Source organism: Haemorhous mexicanus, chromosome Z (assembly GCF_027477595.1).
Source record: "Haemorhous mexicanus isolate bHaeMex1 chromosome Z, bHaeMex1.pri, whole genome shotgun sequence".
NCBI lineage: Eukaryota > Metazoa > Chordata > Aves > Passeriformes > Fringillidae > Haemorhous > Haemorhous mexicanus.
This window is the reverse complement of record NC_082381.1, coordinates 6,762,678-6,769,823: the sequence shown is the minus strand read 5'-3', so window position 1 is coordinate 6,769,823 and position 7,146 is coordinate 6,762,678.

Genomic DNA, 7,146 nt, shown 5'->3' with positions numbered 1-7,146 from the left:
TCCAGTACGTCCCTGGGCAGCCCCTTCCAGTGCCTGGCCACCCGTTCTAGGAAGAAAATCTTCCTGATGTCCAACCTAACTCCCCCCAGCACAGCTTCAGGCCATTTCCTCCTGTCCCTGTTCCCTGGGAGCAGAGCCCGACAACCCATCTGTCCCCTCCTGGCAGGAGCTGTGCAGAGCCACAAGGGCCCCCCATGAGCCTCCTTTTCTCCAGGCTGAGCCCCTTCCCAGTTCCCTCAGCCCCTCCTGGGGCTCCATTCCCTTCCCAGCTCCGTTCCCTGCCCTGGCCACGCTGCAGCCAGGAATGGAGGACTCCCTATGTTAGGGCCCAGAGGTGCCGCAGCCCTCGAGGTGTGGCCTCAGCAGGGCCGGCACAGGGCCGGGCCCTGCCCCGCTCCTGCTGCCGCCCGCGGCTGGCCCAGCCCAGGGGCCATCGGCCTCTCGGCCACCCGGGCACCCCGGGGCTGGGTCCAGCTGCAGCTATAAAGCCTTCATAAATAAGGAATTTTGCTGTGCCAGATGTTTCCTACCCCGAATTTACATTTCCCTCACCCACCGGCTGCTCTGTGTGGTTTAAAAAACAATGTTGGCTCCTGCTGCTGCCTGAGCACCCAGTGTGGGGCTGCTTTGGAGGAATTTGGTATGCAGGGATCTCCTAGCTACAGGCTGAGAGGGCAGAAGGGGCTGTCCGAGGAGGTGGTGGAGTCACTGTCCCTGGAGGTGTTTAAGGAAAGGCTGGAAGTGGCGCTCAGTGCCATGGTCTGGGTGAAAAAGTGGTGTTCAGTCACAGGCTGGACTTGATGACCTCAGAGCTCATTTCCAACCTAACTGATTCCATGATTCTGCAAGTTTCAGGACTCAGAGTGCAATTCCTCAGGTGGAGTCAGCCCAACTTTGGAGTCTGCATTTTCATATTCCTTGGCTAATGTCAGAGTGGCTCCTGAAGTTTTGCTGCCAGTGAGAGGCACTCACTTTCAGGTTAAACATTAATTCTTCCAGAAAAACGGGAATCCTTTTCCAAATTTTCACTGCTAGGAGACAGCCCTTCAAACTGCAAAAAGAATATGTTCTAATCACAGGGGTGTACATAACTAAAGTAATTAAGTCATAGTTGGGACTTCCTGCTTTTCCCACATGGTGCCTTTGCTGACACAAACCATTATCTCTGGCTTTTCTTTTCCTGTCATTTACTAGAATTTGCTCCTTTTCCACTGGAAAAATAGAAAAGCTGGGTTACAAGAGTGATAGCAGCTGGTAAAAAATTCTACAGCACCTGCTGGAACATAAAATTGTCAGCACAGTAGGATTATAACCCAGGGTAATTTTACACTGCAGCTGGCACTGCCGTGAAAGGATCTGTGTTCACAGACAGTACAAGAGACGAAGTTTAGGAGTTTTATTGTTGGACAAACTGAGCCATCTGCAGGTGTTTTTTGCTGGCTTTGGTTCTGTCTGCTTCCAGAATTTCGTTTGGTGCTTGGTTTTAAATTAAGGAGTTTTCATTTTGTTATGAGAAAATGTAGTATCATCCCTTCCCCACCCACTATATCTGTCTGCCTGAAGCAAAGCACTTTTCTCTCCCAACAGAGGTATGGAGGTGATGTGTTCTATTTCATCTCCCAAATCAAAAGGATGTATTAAAAATCCAAACTGTTTGTAAGGAGGCCTTCCTTTCCCCCTCAGAAGCCTCAAGATTCATATTTTTGCTTTTGAAACCACAACATTTTAGCTTTCTGGTCTACCACATGAAATTAAACTAAATGGCGCTTATTTAGCAGACAAGATTGGCTAATACTATAAAAAAATATTAATAGAAACAAATATTGTAGTGGAAGCAGCTGGCCAGATCAGTCTTCTTGTTGTAATTACCTAGTGGAAAAACTAAATGTTGATCTTTCCAATTCCATACTTATTTTTCACCAATCTTTGTTTTCAGGTTGCTGCTTCCACCTAATTAAAAAAAAAAAAAAAGTAGCATTTCTTATGCACATAAAATTATAATAGTTGAATCTATTGATATCTCATCATTAAAAAAAAAAAAAAAAGACAAAGTTGTGTTGGTTTCAACAGCAAGACTAGCTTCCATAAAGAAATAAGTAATCATTGCTACTGTCAGATTTCCCTGTAATTTTTTTTATATTTGAGATTTCTTTCTGGTGTTTGTGTGATTGAATTCTTCCTGCTTGATTAGGCTGAAAAAGGAAGTGAGTAAATGATGGGTCTTCAAACTGCCCGGGCTGATGAAACTGAATATCAGCACTGTTCTTTACTCAGGGCAGCTCCAAACAAACAAAAAAAAAAAAAATAGGAATGTGGTGTTTACCCGTGTGACTCAGCTCTAACTCTAAAATACATCACAAGTACTCTCCACATGGGCTCAAAATGCCACTGCAGCTGCAATTTATTAATTTTAATTTACTATTTTTTTTGCAGTCAGCATAAATTGTGTATATGGGGCTCGCCCACAACTTACAGACCCAACAGACTACACCTCTTGGACTCATCTCTTCAAAATGTGGAAAGCATTTGAATAACTGAGACATTTTTAAACAAAAGCCTTCCAACATGGACCATTTAGTAGCAAAAGTTTTCTCTGTATGCTGATTTAAGTTTTGGAAAATTTGCAGAGATCCTGTAATTCCTAGTAATTGAGCCATTTTTGCTGTTGCCAACTTTCTATTGCTAAAACAGATTTTATATGTATATATAATAATTTGTATTTATACCATATTTACTTTTAAAGTGGACAAGAATCACAGTGCATACATTCTGCATATGTGTCCATAGTCTGAGGGTTACCTCAGTGATTCAGATATTGTTCTCCTACAGAAGAACAACATAAAAATATTTAAGTTTATATTACCTAACCTGAGTACTTATGAGAAAATACCAGCTGTTTGTTTCCACCTGGGGAATGTCTGCTAAAGAAGAGTCAAAAAGAGAATTTGCTTCAGTCTGGGCTTTCAAGAAACCAAGCAAAACAATAAAAAATGAATAGAATTTTTTTTTTTTTCTGTAACAGCCATGGTAGGAGGAGAGAGCACGGGGGTGTCTACAGTTGCTTAGAAAGAGAGCAAAATCTGGAGATTCCTCACATGAGCAGATGGGTTAATGGTAATACTCCTCCCTGGCTCCCTGGTTTTTGGCTTCAGTGATATGAAAATTATAACTGTGACTGCTGCATGGTCCCTGTGCAAATTCTAATTGCTGCTCTGTATAGCAATAACCTAAGTATGACTACAGTGCACTTTGTATGTTCCCTCGTACAGAACTTGAAGCCTTTCCTAAAAAAATTACTTTAAAAATATTAATTTAGCACTGTGTCTTACCAGGATTCAAAGACAGCTACAATATTGTTTTAGCTAAATGAGTATATGAAATGAAAACAAACAAATGACATAAAAAAAAAATCTGCAATTTTTAATCTGCTGTTTCAGGTAGAATGGAAAGCCTGTTTTTCATTTCTGCTGAATCTTTCACAATGAAAACTTCCTTAGAAAACTTTGTTTAGTGTTCTGCAGGGTCTCTTTCTCCAGGAAAAGCCAAAATAAGATGAATAAACATATTTGGGACATGGACACACAACGTTTGCCTGTGACAGGCTGGAAGACCAAGGAGTGCTGGGGTAGGGGAAGCAGAGCAGGAGAAACAGAAGCAAAAAGAATCATCACAAGAACTGCCCTGCTCTGGTTTTCATCATCTAAACCACCACCCTCCAGCTTGCCTTGCCTAGGCAGATGCTGAGCCAGGCAGGGATATGCGTTTGAAAAGATAAACACAAGGGGTGGGCGTTTGGTGTTGGCTGAGAACGGCCCAGGGAGTTGTCTACCCTCACTGCAGAGCTACCCACAGGGGAGAAGCAGTGATATGGCTGTTAGTTGTGGTTGAAATCACTCCCCACAGTGATTGCAAAACACTGAGAGAGAAAGAGAGAGAGAGAGAGAGAGAGAGGGAGGGGGGAGAAACTGTGGAAGGTAAAGGAGAAGCAGAAACTCGTAATTACACACTGCCACATAAGGTCAGGTTAGGCTCACTTTAAAAAAGACCATGCAAAACTGGAAATGTTGCATTTCTGCAGACCAGGCTAGAAAACAGAGTGTAAATACAGAATCTCCTTGCTGAAGAGTCCAGATGGCTTATGCTTATAGAGAAGTACTAGTTTTTTTGGTAAAAAATGGTTTTTGCGATGAAGTTTCAGAGGTATTAACCCTACTAGTACATGAGAGTGCATTGCTGTGGCTGGTCCTGTGACAGGACAACTTTAATTCACATTGTAAGTGCATGGTTAGGGAATACATCAATTATTGCCATCTTCTGAGACTTTGTAATTAGTTTTATGAAACTGTCAGCTTTGTTTTCAAAGGCTAGTTATATGAACTTGTCAGATTAATCACAACTCAAAGTCTTAGTTAACAGATCCTTGACCCCTTAGAGGCAGGGGAGAAAAACAAACCTGTTGTGTGAGTCAGTGCAAAATTAAACATCTTAAAGAAAATTAAACACTTGCCCTAAGTCTAATCTGGCATGTGACAGGTAACAGCAGGCATGGTGAGTTTCCCAGATTCTGTGAGTTAAGGTGAGTGCTTGTGAAGTTGATGTGCTCCACATCTCTGGACAAGTATAGCACAGAATTTTAGAAAACCAGATTTTAGCAGCCTGCTTGTCTTTCACATATGCTGCTCTCCTGCCAGTCAGAGAGCCTGTCTTCTGTTTTTACAAAGATCTAGAAAGTTTGGGGTTCTGGAGGGTTTTAACTTCCAGAGCTGCTTGTCTAGAAAATAATTTAGTGCTCTTTCTGGACTGAAAATGTCTCATTTCCACTCATCCACATCTGAAAGATTGTCCTTATCAACTCTTAAATAATTACTAAGCATATCTATGTTTATTATGTTTGCACACCCAAAAATAGTAGTAGGGATGGAAAGCTAACCTTCTCCAGCAGGTCTTGGAGAGAGGATGGCTATGGAGTGGGCCCAGAAGGTTTTGGGAACCGTGAGATTTTACACACACACCTCTCCCCACCCTGCTGCCTGAATGGGGTCACTGGACACGGGGCTGGCCTTGTCCCTCTGCTGCAGTGTCACCTGTGTCACCCCCACAGAGGGCTCCCACCCAGCACAATGTAAACGGGGCAGGGCTGGCCCTAGAGGGTTCCTGTTGTCCCTGAGCAGGGGACACTCTGGTGTCCCAGCACAGCTCCAGTCATGCCCACCAGCAAGCCCTGGGTGTCTGTAGGGCCAGCGCCCTGTCCCCATGAGCCCAGTCTGTCTCCCAAGCCCGGGTACACCTGAATCCACCTTTCAGCAGCAGAGAGGGATGGGAAGGGCAGCTGAGGACAAGGCTGCGCTCCAGAGGCTGCACCACCCTCACCTGTGGCCCTTCCAGGTCCCAAAAATTGTGGACAGCAGCCAAGAAAACCTGGAGCACACCAACGCAGTGTCAGCTGGGGAGAGCCTGGTTGCCCTGCCTGTAAAGCTGGCTCACGAGTACCCCAGGAAACTGGCCCACAGCATGTTGACCTTTGTGGCAGAACATAAGAGCTATCAGTCCCAATAGCCCCAAAGGCTTGTTCCCTGTGGGCAGAGGCATCCCGAGGCTTTCTGGCTGCCAGCCCCGAGGAATGCTGCAGGACATCCCCAAGAAGGGACAGCATCTGACTGTAGGAGCAGATGTTCTTCACGCCTCAGACTCTGGAGAATGTCCTGCACATCCAGCTTGGGCACAAAGGGCTCTTCCACACTAAGGAGGAGGACACCTCATCGCTTTGGCTGTGAGTCAGCAGGAGAAGCCTCAGTGACCCCAAAGCTGGTCCTGGGAACCAGGAACTGCACAGTGCAAACAGCCTTGCTCTGCTGGGATCTCACTGCTGGGATCTCACTGTCCGCTGCTCAGCTCCCACCATGAGAAAGAGGAATCCCCTCTGCAGTGCAAAGCCTTGAGAACAGTGGTCTGCTCTCCTTGCTGCTCAGGGGTCTCACGATGCTGTCGGAGAGAGCCGAGATGATGAGCAGTGTGGTGTCAGGGCAGCCGTGCTGGCGGCCTGGCTCTGTGGCCATGGGGAGGGAGCTGGCTTGGCCTGAACTAGAGTCAGGAGGTGGGGTGGACTGCTCCAAACCCTCCCTGCCTGGTGCCGGTCTTGGAGCTTCTCACAGAATGGAAGCTGCCTTTCACACATGCAAGAAGGATGCATGGGGGCATGGGGAGGGGGGTCAGGAGAGGGGACTGACAGCTCCTGGGGGTCCCGGGTGTTGGGGCAAGGGCTGCTGGCAGCGTTCTCCCAGCCCAGCCTGAAGGAAGGGTCCCTGCAGATCGAGCAGGTGCAGAGAACCTGGCACGGCCATTTCCAACACCTGCCCCGCCTGCTCCAGCAGGGCCTGGCAGCAGCCCCCGGCCACAGAGGCTTCTCACCGGTGTCCCCAGAGGCTTCCCAGCTGTCCCCACCGGTGTGGGAGGTCACGGCTTTGATCCTCAGTCCCTGTGCCCCGCGGCTGTCCCCAAGAGAGCCCCAGCCGGGGATCCGTAAGGGCGGGATCACCCCAGAACAAAGCCCCCAGGTCTCCTTCCCTGGGCCCCGCTGCCGTCTCCCAGCTTCTGCTGGGCCGAGGGTCTCCAGGGAAGCGCTCCCTGCTGCTGCACAGCCCCTCAGGTGGAAGGAGCCGCAGCAGCCGCGGCAGCCGCGGGGGATCGGCGGGTGCTCGGCGGGGATGAGCCCCAGGGCCGGGCTGGGCCAGGGCTGCCCCTTCCCTCCGGCTCTGCGGCCGGGCCCCGGAGCCGTGCCCTTGGCCTGCCCTTGGCAGCACAACGCCCGAGGGCTCCGGAGCCCCTCTGCCCTCTCCCACCGAGCAGGGGGAGGCCTCTGGCCGGCGGGGCAGGGGAGGTCCGGCAGCAGGGCCCGCTCTGGCCGGCTGCGGGCTCTGGGACGTGCCCGTGCCCCTGTGCTCGCTGGGCTGTCGAGGGACGGGAGCAGGGCTGAACAGAGCCTCGGCTACCCGCAGGACCCTCGGGCCCGTCCAAGAGGCTCGGGCTCGCTGGTGAGGCCGTTCCCGGGGTCCCTCTTGGGCAGCCTGGCTGCCGTCCCCTCAAGCCCAGGGGACGCCTCGGGCTCCCCCTGCCCCTCCTGCCCTCACAGCTGGGCTCAGCGGGCAC